At 50.9% G+C, this 21,528-nt stretch overlaps 1 protein-coding gene across 1 annotated transcript in view; it reads left to right on the top strand.

Annotated features, from left to right (window-relative positions):
* The window catches only part of LOC139747046 (uncharacterized), a 114,128-nt gene that overhangs the window by 24,150 nt on the left and 68,450 nt on the right, over positions 1-21,528 (top strand). Inside the window, 1 exon segment of the mRNA XM_071658799.1 lies at positions 9,952-10,000. The gene's annotated coding sequence lies outside the window, so the exon portion shown is untranslated.

Below are 21,528 nucleotides of genomic sequence, written 5' to 3'. Positions count from 1 at the left end.
AGGGCTGGGTGCCTAGTTGGCACCCTCTTGGGTTTTCTCTGACTTTTAACGACTGAGCAGCGTTGGCCCTGACCTGTTCCAGTAGGTCATGGGTGCCCCGGGCCAGGCCCTGGCACAGGTGGCGTCCTGGACTGGCCTGGTGGTGGTGGTGGGGGTGTGTGTGTGTGTGAGGGGGTGGATGGTGACATTAGCCCAGCCAGTGTAACGGTGAGGGAGGGGGGAGGAGGAGGAGGAGCAAGGGGGGGGGGAGTCGTCACGGTGTGACGTCCAGGGGGCCGTAACGTTGCCCTACCTTGAAGATGGCGGTAACGGAGAGAGAGAGAGAGGAGAGAGAGAGAGAGAGAGAGAGAGAGAGAGAGAGAGAGAGAGAGAGAGAGAGAGAGAGGGGGGGGCTTTAAAGTCGTTAGTTTGTGTAGGGACCTTAAGTCACAGAGTCTATGGCTGTGTTGGTGATCGTGAGTGAGGGAGGGGGGAGAAGGTTGTTTTAGTGGTGTTTAACAGACGCCTTTATCTGGGGCCCGCGGGCCTGACAGATGCTGTCTCAGGCAAGCCAGGATGTGTGTGGGGGGTTCTCAGGACTGTGTGTACTGCTGTGAGTCCTGGATGTGGCGGGGAGAGGAGAGGGAGAGAGGAGGTGTGTATGGAGAGAGAGGAGAGTGAGAGAGAGAGTGGGAGTATTTGGGGAGAGAGTGGGTGTATATGGGGAGAGAGGAGAGAGAGAGGGGTGTATATGGGGAGAGAGAGGAGAGAGATAAGAGCGGGTACAGTGGGGGTGTGTGGGGAGGAGAGAGAGAGAGGGGAGAGGGAGGAGAGTGGGTACGGTGAGTGTGGGGAGAGAGGGGAGAGAGGAGAGCGGGTGCGGTGAGAAAGAGAATGTGTGTGGCTCTGCACCATGCAATAATGGCAGCGTGGCGAGGTCGCCCGCCCCGCCTGCTGCACCACCACCACCGACACTCCGCCAGCGGCAGGCTGGCCCGTTGCTCCTCCTCCTCCTCCTGCTGCTGTTTTCACCGCTGTCGCTGCTGCTGCTGCTCCTCCTCCTCCTTCTCCTCCTTACGCTGTTGGCCAACCATAGCAATTGTGGGAGTTTCCCCAAGGGTCAGTTTGATGCATTTCGTGGTAATTTTATAATCTGCCAGGTTTAACATTTATCGCCCAGTGGGTCGTGCTCGTGAAGCACATCTGTGGTGGCACCTGTCCGCTCCACGGCAGTCGTGCACGTTGCATCTGCCTCCTCCAAACCTTCCCCCCCTCCTCCCCAGTTCTCACCCCCCCCCTTCCTCCCCGTCCCCCCTTAAGCTCACCTGAAACAGCTGGCCCCGCCCCAAGCGGTGCCCCACCTGTCTCCCCCCCTCATCCCCCCCTTGGCACGTCATCCGCCATCGTCGTGTCCCGGATTGGCAGGGTGGGGATTGACGTGCCATGGGGGAGGGGGAGAAGTCGTGTGTGTGTGTGTGTGTGTGTGTGTGTGTGTGTGTGTGTGTGTGTGTGTGTGGTTACCATTTGTGATTGCTGTTCATGTGCTACGAGGAAGAAGTTTTGCGCCTGCTACCCCTCTCTTAACCTTGTAGATATGTACCTTTTATTTACGCTCTTGCGTACACACGCACACACACACACACACACACACACACACACACACACACACACACACACACACACACACACACACACCAGCCTAGGTAGGGTATCCATTTTGGCGACCAGCTCCGAGGGGAGGATGAACACCTGGGTTGGGTGTAGGGCGAATACCACGCCTAGGGCTCGAACCTATGTGGAGTTGAACCCCGGGCTGGCCCGCGCTGACTCATAGTCAGCAACACTTAACCACTTCGCCACTGAGGCCCGCATAGTGTGTTGGTGTGTCGGGGTAGCAGGCAGTTACCTCACCATCCAACTATAGGTCATAGTAAGGCCAGATAACAGAAGACCTGATGGCCCGTGTCGAGAGTTATCTGCTGGAGGACTGCATTAGTGTCCCAAAGTTCCTAATCTCACTAGAGATAGACAGACGATAGTGAATCAGATGGCACCTCCCCGCCCATCACTCCGTCACAACAGCTCAAAGACAAACAAAAACAAAGGAGCTCCACGTAAAATAAACCACTGTGTACGTAGGTCAGGGTGTACGTACTAGCATGGGAATTCTATAGGAAAGTGCAAATGGTGGAGGAGGAGGAGGAGGAGCAGTCAAGTCTGGCACTGCAAGTTACTCTGGGACGGAGCCACAGATCTAGAATAACATAGGTTGTAAATATTTTAATGACAATTAGTTGGAATATGTGTAAGTTCCCCTTCTTCACCAGCCCCTGTTTACTGATTATTGCTGTCATGAGCATATTTGTCCATAACTGATTTATAAGCGCTGATATTCTTCCCCTACCTACGCCTATTTTTCGGTTGCTTTATTTCCCTTATTGTACAAATTCATCTGAGGAAAAAAAAAAACTTTCGAATGCTCTCATTATATTTCCTTTAATTTCTTAACCTTTATTTCTGGTCGGTATGTCCCTTGCCAGACGTGAGGGGGGAAAGAAATGGTTCATGTGTTATGTTGTCGAAGTTATTATCGTGTGTTTCGAAAGGTTGTCTTTCTGTTATGTATTGTAAAGGAGGTCCCATGCTGACGACATCATTAGTGGGGTCTGTGTCGCGGGTAGGAAGGATACTGGTGAAACAAGTCTTGTGTTGTGGTTAAGAGATGACGCAATGAAAACATGGGTGTTCCATGAGCTTACACACACACACACACACACACACACACACACACACACACACACACACACACACACACCCCTCTAGGTGTAGTGGTTAGCGTTCCTGACCATAGGTCATCACTGGCCGGCTCTGGGGTCGAATCCTCGCCGTGGCAGTCGGCCTACACCCAACCCAGGTGTTCCGGACATGTGGCTTAGACTGTGGTGTGTGTGTGTGTGTGTGTGTGTGTGTGTGTGTGTGTGTGTGTGTGTGTGTGTGTGTGTGTGCATAAATACATACATAGGAGTAAAGACATGGTGCATATATACAAGGTTAAGAGACGGGGGCAACGCGAGTGTAAAACTTTCTCCCCGGGACACACAAATAGTAATATGACACACACACACACACACACACACACACACACACACACTACACTCCATTCCATGCTGTATTACCTGCGTGTAATACCTCTTCATTCGGCACGTCACGGTGGCCGTACCTCCACTCCGTCTCTCGCCCTTAGTGGTGGGCGCGTCCCAGCAGCAGCAGCAGCATCAACACCTGGCCACAAGTGAAGCAACGGCAAGGGGGAGGAGGGTGAGGGGGTGGGTGGAGGCAGCCAGCCAGCCCCCGCGGGAACTGGTCGAAGCCATCCGGCCGTCCGGGGCTAGAGGGGTCGCTGCTGCTGCTGCTGCTGCTGGAGGAGGAGGTGGAGGAGGTGGGGGAGGGGTCATGTGGTGGGGTGAGGGTGGATCCTGGGGATGGGGAGGGTGAAGGGGACTGACTGACTGGCCGGAATGCAGGGCCGCTCGCGCGCGCACACACTCACACACACACACACACACACACACACACACACACACACACACACACACACACACACACACACACTTGCACTAACGGGGAGAGAGAGAGAGAGAGAGAGAGAGAGAGAGAGAGAGAGAGAGAGAGAGAGAGAGAGAGAGAGAGAGAGAGAGAGAGGTTAGTCCCGTGATGAACCGTGACGCCTCTCCCTCCTCCTCCTCCCTCTCTCCCATATCCAGCCCCATGCCCTCTCCCCTCTCCTCCCTCTCAGTCCCGTATTTCCCCCACCCCCTTCTCTCTCTCGTACTCCATCCCACTATCCCTCTATCTTCTCCTATCCTCCGTTCCATCAGAGCTTAACGTTCGCTAATGCCAGCACTACTATCCCATCCGCGGAGCATTCGACTTCGCCGTAGATCTTCGCGTGAAGAGTCACCCTTACATATACACTCCCAGCAGCACCTAAAGCCTCCTCATCTTCCCCGAAAACGTTTTCTGTTTCTACCGAAAGTTTGCTGGGTACTTACTTGCTCACCCCCAGACTCTCATTTGTCCTCGTGTGTGTGTGTGTGTGTGTGTGTGTGTGTGTGTGTGACCCTCCGCCCCCACCCCCTCGTGACCTGGTGAGGGAGGGAGGGTGCAGTAGAGAATGAATGATGAAATGCACCGCCACCACCACAGCCAGCAGGAGCACCAGCGGCCCAGAGACACTTCACTGAGACGTTGCAAAAGTCCAGCGTGGTGGGTCCCGTAGTGCGATTGTGTGTCGGGTGTTTGGTTTGCGAAATCCCACTAACTTCCTCCTCCTCCTCCTCCTCCTCCTCCTTCCTGCGGGTCCGAAGCGTGCCTACCGTGAGTCAAGCGTCCCCCCTTCGAGGAAGCGGCGCTGCCAGCCAGCCAAGCTACCTCTAGGGCGTCAACCTCTTCGATGTGCTCTCCCTCAGGAGTTGAGAAGTAGGGTGGCATTTTGCTGGGGATGGCCACGGTATACGGGAGGCAGGCCCACATCACACGTGTTGAATGGACTCAGTGCACACGATGTACGTAAACTGTATATACTACGTAGCTCTTTTATATTGATTCTCATCATCTCTTGATACGACAGGGGAAGGTTTGAAAAAGGTCCAGTTTAGATGTGAAAGATTTAAAGAACAGAAAGTTGGGCGCGCCGAAGAGACGGTGTACAGACCTTTACATGGACAGTCCGTTGGTGATTTACTGGTGGTGTTCAGTAGTGGCTGGGACGGAGCTGTTCTCGTAGTGGGGGCATGAACGAGAAGTCGCGTGGGGCACAGTGCGGTTGCGGTGCATAGACTGCAACTCGTAGGGATGTAGTGGGGATCTCAGGTGGGTAGGAGGTGAGGGGTGGCTAGGGAATGATGCATAAGCTTCTTCCCAAACTGTAGGGTGAGGTCCGAGTGATGGTTTTGAGTGTGTTTTATTGTAGTGTTTGTTTTGATTTACTTGTGGGGGAAGCGGCGGGTGGTAGACGATGTAGGGGACGAAGGAGGGTGCTGGGTGTTTTCAGCGGGGGCACACAGGTGGGTTATTGGGCATGGTGGCTGGTGGTGGTGGTCAGTAGGTACGTACTTGGGTGGGTTCGAAGACGCCACAATACACACAGCCACCAGCAACACCACCGTCATACCACCTCACTCCTACAACTTTCTCCCTAACACACACACACACACACTGTGGTCTCGCGCCCTCGCTTGCCTTACTTTACCAGCACCGTCACACTATGCCTTCCCTCCCACCTCACACACAGCAAGCAGCCTGCTGCTTTCCATCGTTGTCTGAAAGGCTGTCGATGTTGTTACCTTCCCTTCGCTGTAATATAGAGCCTGTTCTCGCTTTTCTTCGCCCGTCTCCCTCTACACTCTCTCTCTCTCTCTCTCTCTCTCTCTCTCTCTCTCTCTCTCTCTCTCTCTCTCTCTCTCTCTCTCTCTCTCTCTCTCTCTCTCTCAGCTTCGTCATTACGCTTCACTGGACCAGTGACTCAACCAGTCAACCTGCCTCTCTCTCTCTCTCTCTCTGCCACTCGATATTTTTACTATTCCCCCTCCACCCCCCACACTCCTCCCTGTGTGTGTGTGTGTGTGTGTGTGTGTGTACCCCACCACCCCCTCCACCCATCTATCCCATTCCCCCTTTACCCCCAGTCCTTGCCCCCTCCCCCGCCCAGCCCCAGGCCAGTTCCCCATAACCATCTCCAGCAGTCGTGGTAGATCTTGTTTCTGGGAACCTGAGAGTTACAGTACCTCTCACACTCCCCCCGTCATCGCCAGCTCTCCCTCCTTCCCTCCCCCCTCTCTCTCCCCAGCCACTAACCACCAGAGCCCCTCCCTTCCTTCCCTTTCCACCACCACCACCACTCCATCAGTCTTCCACCACCACCGTCACCATCCCACCAGTCTTCCACTCCCACCACCATCGGGGCTTCATAGTCCCCCCCCCCCAACTCCTTCTCCCCAGCGAGGCGGGGCTCTGGGAACGCCTCTGACGATTCCCACCCCTGGCGACCTACGCCGTGCTCACCCCGTCCTCCTCCTCCTCCTCCTCCCCTTCCTGTGAATCACATGCACAGTCACCCTGGCTTCCACCCACTCCCGTGTCCCTATCTGCCCTCCCTCCCTACTCCCTCTCCCTCCCTACTCCCTTCCTCCCTCACTCGTGGAGGTGGTAACCGTATATCATCCCAGCTCCGCGGACGTGATGGGACGCTCCCCCCCACACAACAACAGCCTGGCTGATCAGCCGTAGGAGCAACCCTCGTACTCTATGGTCCTATACACGCCTCCTAAACCGATCTCGTCACATCACGCCTCCAAAATCTAGCCGGTAGATCACGCCTCCAAGATTTGACCCTTCATGATCACGCCTTCAAAACTGATCTCCATCTCTCCGCCTCCAAAATCTAGCCCGTAGGTCACTGCTCCAAGACTGACCCCCCCCCCTCTTGATCAAGCTTCCAAAACTTATCCCCATGTTCACGCCTCCAAAACTTATCCCCATGTTCACGCCTCCAAAACTTATCCCCATGTTCACGCCTCCAAAACTTATCCCCATGTTCACGCCTCCAAAACGTATCCCCATGTTCACGCCTCCAAAACGTATCCCCATGTTCACGCCTCCAAAACTTATCCCCATGTTCACGCCTCCAAAACTTATCCCCATGTTCACGCCTCCAAAACGTATCCCCATGTTCACGCCTCCAAAACTTATCCCCATGTTCACGCCTCCAAAACTTATCCCCATGTTCACGCCTCCAAAACTTATCCCATGCTCACGCCTCCAAAACAGAGCGTCCTCTGTCATCCCTGATAAGACTGCACTAGACATGATAAGACTGCACTGGATGAGGTCTTTGACCAGGTAGGTGGCGACTAGGCCAGTGGGTATTCCAAGTGGTTGGTTTGGTGGATAGGATGGCTCGGTCCGGCGGGTGGAGGAGTGAGGATAGGGGACACCGGGTGTCATCCGGGGCATCTCCCCAGTGTCTAGCCTTCAGAGTCCAGGGGCCTGGCTTTCACCAGCCTGCACATCTCCCCCCGCCACCATCTTTGTTGTCCCGTTCACCAACACCTGTTGAAGTCCCATTCCCCAGCGCTTGTTGTTGTCCCATTGAACCCCACCTGTTGTCCCATTCACCTTCACCTGTTTTAGTCCCATCACCAGTACTTGTTGTCCCATTCACTAACACCTGTTGTAATGCCATTACGAACACTTGTTGTTGTCCCATCACTGACGACTGTTGTCCCCCATCTCCAGCACCTGTTGTTGTCCCATCACCAACACCTATTGTTGTCCCATCTTCACCACCTGTTGGTGTCCCATCACCACCACCTGTTGTTGCCCCAGCATCACCTACTGTTGTCCCATCGGTACTGCCAGGCGCGCCAGCACCACTCTCATGTTGTCGCAAGACCCTTTACTTATATGGGTCAGAGTACCACAGAAAGCCACGGAACCTGTATATGTCATGCCAAGGTAACTCCCATTGTCTTCCATATTTAAGGCTCCAGACTTGAAAAAAGAGTATTGTTTGTCAACCTTTTGAAAACGATCCGCTTGTGGGTAATATTTACTTTTGTGTGGCCCAATAAAACAGTCGTGTAAGTAATATTTGCTTTTATCTGGGTTTTTGAAAACGATCCGCTTGTGAGTAATGTTTACTTTTGTGTGGCCATTAAAACGATCATGTAAGTAATATTTACTTTACCTGGGTTTTAAAACGATCAGCTGTGAGTAATCACTTTTATCTGGCCATGAAAACCAACTTTTGAGTAATATTGACTCTATTGCGTTGTGAAAATTGTCTACTGTGGGTAATATTTACTATAGATTTGAAAACCATCTGATGATTCATAATACCCACCTCGTCAGACTTAAAACTGTGAGCTGTGAGTAATGTGGACCGAATCCGACTTTTGAAACTATTAACTGTGAGTAAAATTTGCTTTGTCTGGCTTTTTTAACGTTTTTTTTTTTCTAATATTTTTCTTTTGTCTGAATGTTGAATACAATTTATTATTATCTTGTTTCCAGAATCATTTTCAACGCATATCTTCATTTGGCTTCATTTTTATTTTAAATGTTACATTATTTATTATGTGAGTAATATTACTTTGGCTTTTTTAACGTTTTTTTTTTTTTAATATTTTTCTTTTGTCTGAATGTTGAATACAATTTATTATTACCTTGTTTCCAGAATAATTTTCAACGCATATCTTCATTTGGTTTCGACATTTTTTCTCTAAATGTTACATTATTTATTCAATCATCGTTTATTGCAGAACCATTATGTCTGCGTTTTGTTCGCGTTTCATGTTTTATGTTATTTTCAGTACTGACTAACATGGAATGGTTTATATAATGCCTCAATCATGGTCATCTAAGGCGAGAGAAAAATTAGTTCGTATTCATAATTAAAGACAAAATTTGCATGTCTGGCTACGCTAACGTTAACTTCCCCTTTTCACTCTCGGCTTTAGTGTGCCCTTTTCTCTTGAGACTTTTCACCATTTTCTAGGTAACATTTTTCCCATTTTCTACTTACCGTTTCATCTGTCATGAGCTCCGTACTATACTGGCCTGTTTACAGGGGCTCCTCGTTCGTCACCCGATGTGACGGTGTCCATAAAATTTCTTGTCACTTGTTATTGCATTTGTCATGGCTAATCGTTTTGTACCGTAGTTCTAGTATTGTTTGCGGACTTTCCCTGTGTTGAAGCCAGTGCCATTGTCCGTGTCATTTACGTACATACGGAGCAAATTGGAGGTTGTAGTGTAGGTGCCATTGATACACCATTGCTAAATAGTGTCCTGCCTGAAAAAAAAAAGATGGTCATTTAATTTGTATCAGCTCTCGTTCGTCCCTGTTTCCGCCATGGCGTCAGTCTTGTACACAAACTAGTATTCTGTTGTGATTTAGCTTATGATTTAGCTTCACATTACACGTCTTTCTCTGATTCATTTGTGTGTCTTATTGGTAGACACCAACAGGGATTTTTGTTTTAAACTTCCTCGCTCTGAGAACGATTGGCATGATTCTCTCGGCCAAAAACTGTGTTGAGAACAGTTTAAAGACTCTGTTTTCGTTGTAGAATTGATCCGACATCCTGGAGCCATAATAGACTTTATAATATTCATCCCCACCCCGCTCCCATGTTCCTAATACTGCCACCTGTTGTTGTCCCAGTACAATCACCATTATCTGTTGCTCTGGTATTACTGACCTCTGCATCAGCGCCATGACTAACCCCCCCCCCCCACCCCTCAGCATCACCATCACCTTCCCTTGTGCCATCGTCATCATCATCGTCCAGCACCACTACATCTGTAGGAGTCGAACTTTGACGCGTGGGTCCTGGGGCCAGCCCGGCTCACGTGCAGCATTAGTTAATAACATCATTTGTTGAGGTCGTTACGCAAGGGAGTGGTGGTGAGTGTGTGGAGAGGAAAGGGAGGGAGAGGGTGTGCAGGAAGGGTCTGTGGGTGGGAATTGGGAGGGGCTTGGGATAGGGGAGCTTGGAAGGGATGTGGGTGGGGGAGAGGAGAGGAGAGAAGGGATAGAGATGTGTGAGAGGGAAAGGAAGGAAGGAAGGATAGTGTGGCAAAGAGAAGGGGGCCACAGAATTTGGGTGGAGGACGCCATATTTGCGAAATACTTGTATTAACGTTTTTGTGTGATGTAATCTGTGAGAAATGTTACCCCCAAGACGTGTGTGTGTGTGTGTGAGAGAGAGAGAGAGAGAGAGAGAGAGAGAGAGAGAGAGAGAGAGAGAGAGAGAGAGAGAGAGAGAGAGGAAGGTATAAAGAACACTAATTGCTGGATGGCCTGTTATCTCAAGGATTCGTATGTAGGTTTATGGGGCATTGTTTGAACACCGTGATGACATTTTATTTACGCTCCTTTTTTTTTTCTCTCCCCCTCTCTGTTTCCAGGTTGCGACCATGGCACTCTGAGCACCAGGCCGGCCCTATCCCTGAGAAGGTAAGGACAATTTTTTCGGTCTTAATTTTTTTTTACAGCGAAGTTCTTTGATAGTCGGTGTCGATGTGCTCTGGTAAGTCTGTCCTGTTTATGTTTATGTTATTGTTTGCTGTTGGGAGGAAAGCTTGTGTAGGTACTGGTCTCTCGTCACACAACCAACCCCCCCAACCCATCCCCTCTCAGATGGCCATACGTATGGGTAGGGTAACTCCCCTTTGAGGCTACCCATATGGTCTCCTCCCTTTTACAAGACCTAAAAGGCACATAAAACACCACCGGGGTTCAAATGCTTACAAGAAAAAAAAATAAATATGTGTAGCAGCGCCCCCTGTGTGATTCATGTGTACGTCGGTACCAAGGCCGACGCGGTCTTAGCCCAGCCAGTCAGTCTCATCAGAGTTGACTGTGGCGGCGGCGGGCGACCTGCCGCTGGAACACAAAGACATGCCGGGAGGCAGTGTGTTAGTTGTTTGGTCTCGGGCAGCCGATCTCTCTCTCTCTCTCTCTCTCTCTCTCTCTCTCTCTCTCTCTCTCCCCGAGGTAGCCACAGTCTTTGGGCGACCAACCCAACCCCCGCAGGCGTCGTCACCTACTATCTGAGCCTCACACATACACACACGCACACCGGTCACGTTTTCAGCCTTCTGCATTGGCAGGCAGCGAGGTTGATCCAGATGCATAGCCGGCAAGCCCTCATTTGTCTGGCGAAATTACCTCTTGTAATTAGTGATGCATGCGGGGCTGGGCGTTACAATGTAGAGAGCTCCTCGACGCAGCTGAGGTTGGGTTGGGAGGTGGAGGAGGAGGAGGAGGAGGGGGTAGGGATGGTCAAGAGAGAGGGGGTGGGGGTTACGGTGTGGTCGCAGCGTGGCCAGGCCGGGGGTCAACCTTTGGGCCTTTCCTCCCAACTCAGCACTTCGACTCCGGGTGATATATCGTGTCTCTCTTACACACACACAGCCCGGAGATCTCTCTTTCTTTCGAGGTGGATTCTGTAGGTCTCGTAGCACAGGAGGTTTTCAGGCTGGTGTCTAGCTATGTGTGGTTTACGTAGTAGGTGTGACGGAGGCCTAGGACGCGGAGGTTTGTACTGCAGTCCGGGGGCTGGCCACCAACGGCTGGAAGTGTAGCTCGGATAGGGCGTCAGCCGCGACTGCCACCACCAGTACCTACTATTATGTGTCTCTCTGCTCCGCGCCGCCTCATTGTTTTAACTCTTGGTGCAAAACGAGACCCTGTTTTGGGACGGTGTTTTCACGGGATGAGGAGAAAAGTAGCGGAGAACGACGCCAAACGATGGATTAAAAAAGGTGAAAAGGTGGAGGGTGGGCAGCGTCAGTACCGTACTCTCGCTCTCACCTCGTTGCCCTCGGCCTGGCACCACCCGCGGAGCTGTACGCCGCGATCACCACACCACCACCACCCGCCTCCCAACTTCCAACACCCTCCCTCCCATCCTCCCCCTCCCCATCGCTACCTCTCCTCGTCCCTCCCCCTCCCCCTCCTACTTCATCTCCCCTTCCTCTTCCCCCACCCTCGCTCGGTGTGACCAAACCACAAGCCCAAGTCAGAGCACACATTGGCGATAATATGTTCTCTCACATCCACAGAGTCCTCATCTCTCTCTTCTCCCTGACGGTATTTGTTTAATGAGTGTAAGTTTTGGTGTGGGAGATCAGCATCCACGGGGGAATGAAAATGAGTGAGGACAAAAGGGGTTAGTAGTTTATTGTCGTTGGTAGTAGACAGTGGTGGTGATAACGGTAACTGGTGACGGAGGATTGGGCTAGTGATGTTTTGGGTTGCGCTGATTTCGTCGATGGTACGGTAGGAGGCTCTGTAGCATTTGGTTGCTGGTTGTAGGGAGTGGTGTTGGTGAGGGACCGTCTCTTCGCCCAGGGTTGGGATAGAGGATGATGAGGTGTGGGACAGGTTGGGGGGAGGAGTGGGGGAGGGGCGTGGTATGGGAGCGGTTAGGCAGTACGGCAATGGAGTGACTGCTTGGCTAGGTAGGTTGTGAACTCATTCCCACGCACAGATTGTTGATGCAAGCGTCAGTTAGCGGGTACACCCCACACACTCCATCACTTCTCGTCGTACATACACTCCCACTAATTTACTTCTTATCATTCTTCTATTTTTCTTTACGTTATTCTGATTTTAATTTTACCCCTTGGTCACCTCCCATGCTCCTATTTCTCACAGCTTCATGTAACCGCTCCACCAAGTCTTACCCTGTTGCCCAGAGTCGCCTTAACTTTAAGAAAAGGACAGAACGAACTCCCACATCATTCCCATTACACGAATTGTACCATTAGCATAATATGAAACGGTAATTGGGAGGACGCTAATAGTGCCTTATCCGTTTAACGTATTTATTTTTTTGCGTGTCATCGGATATTGTGAACTGTTTGTGCGAGTAAAGTTTTATTTATTTCACGATTTGATCAATATTTTTTTGGCACACTTACGCTGACCTATCGCCTTTGGTTACATGACATAATCTCGGGTCGCAACTGTAAATGGGCTTCTGTTTCAACACGAGAAAGCTGGCTGCACATACACAGGCAGACCTGTGCTAATTAATCTGTAGGCCAGCTAACTCTTAACAGCCCAAATCAAATTGTATGTAATTCTCTCTTAACCTAGCTTAGCTTAACCAACCAAACCAAACCAAACCAAACCAAACCAAACCAAACCAAACCAAACCTAACATCAATTAACCTAGCCTAAACTCTCCGTACTGTATCCTCAAACCGAGTTTGTGATAACAAAATCTAATCAAACCTAAAGTAATCGTCCTAACCAACCCTTGTCTCGCCTAACATGACGTAGCAGATTAACTTAAATGGCTATTGTATGCGTGTGTATTCATCAGTTACAATAGCCTCACCTGGATTGTGCGACTGAGTGCTTCCTGACGGTCCGACAAGCACGACAGTCGCGTCAGTTTCAGAACGTAAGCTTCGAATAAAGCGTTTCACTGCTTAAAACTTCAAAGAAAAACGCAAAAGTTACTTGCTGTTGCTAGTTTAGGTTGAAGGTGCATTCGTTTCACTGAAAAAAAAGATCCCAATATTTTACATACGCAGAATTCTGTCATTTCGAGATCAAACCGTATGCAAAATTATGTTTTGCCGACATGTAAAACCTGCCTTAACTTGGTCATTATACTTGGGGTTTGGGATCATCTATGCTTTCTATATTCCGCAGCAACGTTACCAGAGCGGTGGAGCGCGGCCTTGGCAACAGCTGCGCGCTCAGTACACACACCTGAACCTTCTCGTTCTCCAGTGTTGCCGCCGTTCAAAGGGAGGGCTACATCGCGCAACCTCGTTAACTTCTCGCTCTCTCCAGCAGTGTACAACTGAAGTTTGAAACCTTTCGTTTCGTGTTGTGGGGAGGGGGGTTTGGTTTGGCTGGGGGGCGCACAACCTCCTCAGCCTCTCGTTGTTAGGGCAAAAGTCGGGTTCGCGAGTGACGCTTAAGAATTTTCTTCTTTCGCAAACTGCAAGGCTGGGGAACTCTTTATCATGGTTTTGCTGCCTCTTTTTTCCTGTTTAAATGTTGTTTTTTTCACCCTTAACTCTCTGGCGATCTTTCTTCGCCTCATTTCTCTATCTTTTGAAGTTATTTGATGTTTCATGGTAAGGTCTGGCCTCGAGGGTGACTTTTCTCAGCATGAGTATAAAGAACACTTCGAGGGTTACCTAGAAATAAGTTAGGCACTTGGAATTCCATAGAAATAACAGAGACACTTGGAATTTCATAGAAATATCATAGACACTTGGAATTTCATAGAAATATCATAGACACTTGGAATCCTCTGGAAATAACATTGAAACACTTGTACCTCTCATGGAGGCATTTGGAGTTGCCAAGAAATGCGATTAGTATTTGCACTTTCCTCGTAAATGATAATCAGACAGACAGAGCCTCGTGGAGTGAGTGTTGATTAGAAGTAACACAAAGTAATGCTACAGGGAGAGACTAGTAAGGTACAAGAATTCAGATGTTTTGTTGTTGATCCTAAATAAGATACATATTAACGAGGGGAAAATAGTTTCCTTTCTCTTTCCATTCTAACCCTCACTCCCTCTCCTCCCCGCACCTGACTGTGGCGTATACAGTGTAGTGGTGGATGGGCAGGTCTTAGGGGTTGTGTTGGGGGTTAGATCCTCCAGCGAGGAAGAGAGAGAGAGAGAGAGAGAGAGAGAGAGAGAGAGAGAGAGAGAGAGAGAGAGAGAGAGAGAGAGAGTTGGTGTTGAGCCGTGAGGAACGTCAGAAAGCAGCAAGTACAAGAAAGCAGAAGACCTACACTTGATACTCGGGTGGATTTCAGCAAGAGTTCTTTTTACCTCCCCTCCCTCACCCTTGAGCACGACGGTACGACCCTCAAGTAAGTACGATGGCTTGACCTCTGACCTGATCCTGAAGTGACGGTCAGGTCAGAGGCCAGGTCATCATGCCGAAGCGGTTGTACCATTGTGTGAAGGACAATGCTGTCAAGGGCAGTACCTTATCGTCGTGCTCCAGGACAGTACCGTCGTGCTCTAGGACCGTACCGTCGTATTGTAGGATCGTACCGTAGTGCTCCCGGACCGTACCGTCGTATGGCAGGATCGTACCGTTGTACCCTTGGACCGTACCGCCGTGCTCCTAGGACCGTACCGCCGCGCTCCTAGGACCGTACCGTGCTCTTATGGTTCCTGAAGCTGGGAAAATCTGGCTCTACACTGAAGGCACGGGTGGTGGCGACGATTTCCCCCCCCCCCCCCTCAACCGTCGTAGATGCAAGTGTTGACGGTGTGAGAAATTGAGGACAATATGATCCGGGGTAGGTTGAACGGGCTGACTTATAGCATTTCCAGTGGAAAGTTTAACTTGGCGGGGAAAACGTGAAATAAGTCGATTTTCACAGACTAGACGGAGATGTGTTCCGTTTGTTTGCACAGAGGGGAAAGTAAGCCTCATTTACAGACACTGTGGGAACAGAACGAGTTGAATGGACTTTATAGAAGGTTCTTAAACCTGGAGATGATTGTATGTTACTCTGTAGAATCGTTGTTACCACATAGAAGACTCGTCAGTATGGGCAGAATCGTGTGTGACACTGGTGGAATCGTCTGAACCACACAGAGGCAATCTTAAACAAGGACTGGACAGAAATGTAACGCTAGAATCATTTCGGAGAGGAACTCTCTGAGGCCTGAGGGTTTTTGATGAATCCGAACAGTATCCAGCTGGAGCAGTTTACTTCTGCCCTGAATCATCGTATGCCAAGGCCTCTCTATCCACGGAGGAAGGAAGGTCCCCAGTCGAAGCCAGGGCAACAACAGTCGAATCACGAGGGCCTTACAGAGTTGAAGGGAGGGAGAAGGTGGACGAATCTGCGTGTTTCCGAGGAGGTGGGGAGACCTGACCAAGCTGCCGTGTAGAAGAAAATAAGATGCAAGTCATAGCAGTGGGGTGGAGCATAGCCCGAGGAGTTGGCGAGGCTGAGTGTAGCAAGTAAGGAAACAGATATTGTAACGGTCCACGCTGCTAATGCTGCCAGTGGCGTAGCAGATGGCGGGGGCAGAAACTATATATATATATATATATATATATATATATATATATATATATATATATATATATATATAATGTCTGCAGAAGTACTCCATAGAAGGACGAATCACTCCTGTTTATAATCGAACTGTTCAGGAGGGAGAGAAGGATCCCCTGCCGATCGAACTGGGCGTCTTAGAAAGCTGCGATAGAAATTAGAAATCGAATTACCTGCTGGAGGAGGATCCTGTGTTAATATTATGATGTCACCTGCTGGAGGAGGATCCTGTGTTAATATTATGATGTCACCTGCTGGAGAAGGATCCTGTACTAATATTATGATGTCACCTGCTGGAGAAGGATCCGGGTACTAATATTATGTATGACAGTGTATATGAAGTAGGTGGCTGTTTTATTTTAGGAATAATTTGCATTAGTGTGGTGGTTGATATTGATGTTCGTCATTTGCAGATATGATGGTAACGTTGTAATTTGATCGTGAAAAATGGGTAATATTAATGATATTGGTATAGATAATGGATAGAGTAATAATGATGATAATCAAAAGCCCTTGCTTTGCCTAATGCCTCGTCACGAGTTTAGTCATAAAGATCAAACTGATGAGCTTATTGATTTGCAAAGATTTGTATCCCATGATATATGCCTTTGTCTGGTACATAGATGCCGGGAATTTAAATTACTTGTATCATTCAGCATTCCTGAGTTACAGAGGTTGCAGGGGGTGTGGGGTGGGGGTAGAGGGAATTGGTTTTACCCAATGAGAATTTAAATTTATGCAACTACGTGCCTCAAACTCAAATCAGATCGTTACCTGCACAAGGTGTACGTGTGGTTTCAGTATGAAGATTTTTGGAGCTATCGCGGTGGGGCTAGATTGTGTCCACAGACAGACAGACGAACAGACGCAGGAGTGACGTGGTCCTCTCTCTCTAAGCCCCCGTTTCCTGACGGGAAATGATGAATGGTAATGTTCATTGGGATATTAATAATTGTGATGATGATAATGATAACAAGAGATTCACTGAATTAGCCACAACAGGTAGACTTTGAGGATATGGAGAGAAGAAATACATTCTTACAACATAAACGTAGGGGCGTATCAAGGAGGATGTGAGACGGGGAAAAGTTGTACATGCACTAGGTTGGAGGTGGGGAACGGGGCCGTTCATCAGTAGGAGCTGGGACGGTGGGATGGGGCGGTTCGTCAGTACGAGCTGGGGCGGTGGGATGTGGCCGTTCGTCGGGACGGACCCGATGCGGTTGTGGCGGCGAACTGCAACTGCACGAACGAGGGATCACAGATGGCAGGAAGTGACAGCATCGGCGGCGGTGGGGAGCGGTGGTGGTGCAGCAGTAGCTGCTTCTTCCCGAACTGTCGGATGAGTCCCAGGTGACGGTTGGAGAGAGAGAGAGAGAGAGAGAGAGAGAGAGAGAGAGAGAGAGAGAGAGAGAGAGAGAGAGAGAGAGGAGACCACCAGTTTGTCTGAGCGCCCTTTTTTGATAGGCGGTGTGAGAGAGAGGGGGTAGACCCCTCTTAGGATGGTCTTGCATGCCCTTCTCCAGTAACCCCGTGTTACATAACTGGTGGTGTGTAAGACCAGATGTAGGAGGAGAGGAGGAAGAGCAGGTGTTGTACGTAAGTTTGAGGTGGATTGAATGTTTTGTTGGTGTTCGTGAGTTCAAGTGCAGGGTGGGAGGAGAGATCGTCATCCCGAATCGACAAGATACATCGAGACTAATAACTGGAAGGTTTGGTGATGGTACTGACGTGTTCCTTGTAATTTTGTCGCCCCGATTGACTCAAAAGCTCGGTGGTCTGAACTGCTTGATGGAGTGTAGGGCCTTGTTAGACGGCAGGTAATCCCCTGTACGTGGTAGGAAGGGTGCTGGTGTGGAGGTTCTTAAAGGGTGTTCTGGAGGGGTGCGAAGTAGGGAAGGAGAAGGGGCTCTTGTAAACCTGAGATACTAAGTGGTCAAGTCGTTAACATACTTGTGTCGAGCAGGTGCATCCATTAGGGCATCATTCACGAGGGAGAGGAAACACAAGGGGTACTATCACAGTGTCCTGCGGGACGCCACGGGTGAGGCACTGGAGGGTGGAGATGGCCCCTCGGAAGCGTACATACCGACGACGCTCGACTAGGGAAATCTGCCAGCCATGGAGTGAGAGTGGAGACGAGAGGAGTTGCAGGTGATACGGGTGAAGTAGGGTGAATGGTGGTGCGGGTGTGGGGGTTGGGGGAGTGTGTGGGTGTGAGGTCTGGTGAATGTAGTGACAGATGATGTCAGGTGAGTGTAGTTGAGGTTGGGTGCTGGGGTGTGCTCTAGCCAGCCTCTCCATCCGTCCCTCCCTCCCCCGACGCCCACTCTCTAAGGTTTGCCTGGCGGGGAGACGAACCGGCCTGGGAGAGGCAGGTGGGTGGTTGCCTCCCCGCTCCAGTGTCTGCCAGGTTCCCACGGGATACTGGTCAACCGACCAGACCGCTTGGTTTGTCGTCCAGGCCCAGGTGGTTAGTCGTCCCTCTGCACTGGTCGAAGATCACCGACCGACCCATCATCTCCCCCTCCCTGGTCGTACGTAGTACCCCAGCCTAGAGCATTGTCGCTATGCTTCACTGGTAGACGACCACAGACCCACCTCCCCCTGCGTGGGTCGTACCCTAGCTTTGATCATTGTCGTTCTGGTTCACTGGCCGTCGTCCAGCCCTGCATATTGTCATCCCGGTTGAGCAGCACGACAAACCGACCCCCTCCCCCACTCGCTTCCTTCCTCCCACACCACCAGCCATTGGGGCAACGCCTGGAACCGCCCTGGTCTTGCTAGGGGCGTGTACATCCGCCGTGATGAGACACCGGACTAATTGGTTGTGATCAAAATGGCACCGGAGATATTCAGGATGACTGGATTGAAAATAATGGTACTTATGGTGGAACTGGGGATTTGAATGGCCTTATGCTGAACAGCATGAAGTTCTGAGTGGTAAAGAGAATGTCTGAAACCACACAACAATAGTTACCTTAAAAAAAAAGGTAGGCTGGATTCCACGGGCTCGTAAGATAAGGGAAGAAATATCAATGATGGCGTTCTTCTTGGGGCTGATATAGTCTCCCTGATAGAATGCTGCTGTGTACTGACACCACCTCTCAAGGCGGGTAAGATTACCAGCTTAGAAAGTGTTTCAAAGATCTTTTTTTTTTTTACAGCCAGCATTGACACTTTCATAAGCTTAAGGTAATGGGAACGACTTGAAAGCACCGAGGGTGTGCTATGCAGAATGCAGATGGGAGAAATGCGGCACAGTCGTATATAGGAATTCCAAGGAACTTGGTTCTTGTTATGTGCTGATATGTACTTGCCTGTTGGCACGACAGGCGTAGATGACTCTATAACATATTATCACTGGAATCGAAAGGTGTTTTAAACACGTTGAATGAAAACAGTCCAAACGTCTAGGGCCCATGATCGTTTGATTAATTGCCTGTAGCCATTAGAAATTCCAGACAGTGGAGTGTTCTGTGGAGGAGTTTCAAATGGGCCGTGAATATCAACTGAGGGTACCATGACCAACCAGGGTCTGCTGGTTTTGTAAGGCTTACAGGTCGCTGCCTCCAACAGACTGCCTGAACAGAAGGGCAACGCGACGTAGTAGCTCAGTCGAGGACCTCCCAAACCATCGTAAGGTATACGTAAGGTAAGGTAAGGTCCCAAACCCAGCTGTTAGGTTAGGAAGAACCTCCTAAATCATGCACAAGGTAAGGTGGGGTCCAGGACCCAGCTGTGGAGGTAGAAGACCTACGAAACCATCATGAAGTGTACGCAAGGTAAGTTAAAAGAAGACACCAGTCCTAGAATACCGTCTGCGATGGTGTGGGTGTCAACTGAGGGGTGTTGGTTGGTGGTTGAGGTCAGCCTGAGGGCGGCTGGGTGGTTGGTGTGTAGGTCAGTTGAGGGCGGGTGGTGGATGGGAGGTCGGGGTGGGTTGGTGGGGTGGTGTGAGTGACGTGAGGCCAGGTGGGGATGTCATCAGCTCACACACTCACACACACACAGGTCAGCTGGCTCGCTCTTCCCTCCTCCACCGCCACCACCAAGGGGAGAGAGAGTCAAGGGGATCGGGATAGGGGATGGTTAGGGTTGAGGGGCATGGGGGTTAGACGTTGTGGTAATCACAAGACGTGGAAGAAGGGATAGAGGGGAGAGAGAGTGCGGTGGATTGAGAGCTTGCTGAGGGTGCGTGGCCTAGACACACAGGTATCAAGAGGATGGTTATTCGAGTGTGTTTTGTAAACAGTTATGTGTGTGTGTGTGTGTGTGTGTGTGTGTGTGTGTGTGGTGGAGGTGCACACGAAGCAAGAGGAGGACGGAGGAGTTGACGGGGTAGCGGGTCCATGACGAGGTGTGAGCCAGGCGGCTCCTCTCCTCCTCCCCACCACCACCACCAACACCGCCGCCACCACCAGTGTTGTTGCCCGAGCCCCGACCACCACCACCACCACCACCACCAGACCCGTCCGCTGGCTCCCTGGCTGGCCTCGCCGGGCGCGCCCAACCCTCCTCCTGCTCCTCCTCCTCCCTGGCTCCGGTCGCCGCACCTCCTCCTCCTCCTCCTCCACCACCCAGGAACACGCGCTTTTTTGAACCCGTCAGGTCTGTGTGTGTGTGTGTGTGTGTGTGCGCGCGCGCGTCGAAGCGGACTTAGTCACAGCGCGTATATCCGCGTGTGTGTGCGTGCGTGCGTGCGTCCGTACATTCGTGTGTGTGTGTGTGTGTGTGTGTGTGTGTGTGTGTGTGTGTGTGTGTGGCGTCCAGCAGGTGTGTGTGGTGCTTGCAGTACAAGTACAAACCTTGAGGTGATTCCGGGTTTTTCAAGTCGGGTTGTGGTAGGTCATGATAAGGTTCCTTGAACTAGCACAGGAGGTCTGGCTCTTTCTAATGTACTCCTCCTTTGTTACTCTGGCGCGCGCGCGCGCGTGTGTGTGTGTGTGTGTGTGTGTGTGTGTGTGTGTGTGTGTGTGTGTGTGTGTAAAGCCACCAGCACGGTGCCTTCTCCAGGAGTGACGGTCTGTGTTTTTTGAGGGAGTGGACCACTTCACCCTCTTGGAGTGTTGGAGGGTTGTAGAGCTACCTTACTGCACGTCCCCGTCTCCCTCCCACCCTCCCTCCGCTCTGTCGTGAGGTCGGAGTTGCATCCTTAGGTACCTCCCCTCCACTTCCCTCCCCCGTCCCCCCCCTTTGCCCTCTATTTACTCGCCTGTTGGCCTCTCACTTCACCCCTCCCCCCAGACCTCCTCATCCCCTCCCCCACACCCCTCTCGTCATCATGCATGTTGCTGTGCTCCGCCTCATGTTCTACCCACTGTGGCCTCTCTCTCTCTCTCTCTCTCTCTCTCTCTCTCTCTCTCTCTCTCTCTCTCTCTCTCTCTCTCTCTCTCTCTCTCTACGTCACGTCGACGGGACACACCGGGGGGCTTGGGGGAGGGAAGGGAGAAGAGGAGGAGCCGTTGCATCCCTTCTAGCTTCCTGTCTCGCACCTCCTCCTCCTCCTGCTGCTGCTGCTGCTGCTCCTCTTCCTCCTCCTCCTCCTCCCGCATGTCCTGCCCTTCCCTATCGTCTGCTTGAGTACACACACACACACACACACACACACACACACCTGTGTAGTGGCTGAGCGAGGAAGACAGACTCTTAGGGCTCAGGGTGTTATGTGAGCGAGTGTCGGCCATGTTACTCACCATCAGTCGTTGGAAAAAAAAAAAAGTACAAGATGTTGCACTCGGCAGGCACCGGGCTGACGCCCAGGGGGCGGGCCATTCCCTCATCACCAGCCAGGAGCTCAACACCACCACAGCCACACTTGAGACACTCGACGTTTTACAGCAGGGGGTGTGATGTTAGGAGCTGAAGTACCACGAAGGCTAACAGGAGTAGTCACTCCCGAATCGTAGGGTTGGCCGGC

The sequence above is a fragment of the Panulirus ornatus genome, chromosome 67 (assembly GCF_036320965.1).
Source record: "Panulirus ornatus isolate Po-2019 chromosome 67, ASM3632096v1, whole genome shotgun sequence".
Lineage (NCBI taxonomy): Eukaryota > Metazoa > Arthropoda > Malacostraca > Decapoda > Palinuridae > Panulirus > Panulirus ornatus.
This window is presented reverse-complemented; position numbering and strand designations above follow the sequence as displayed.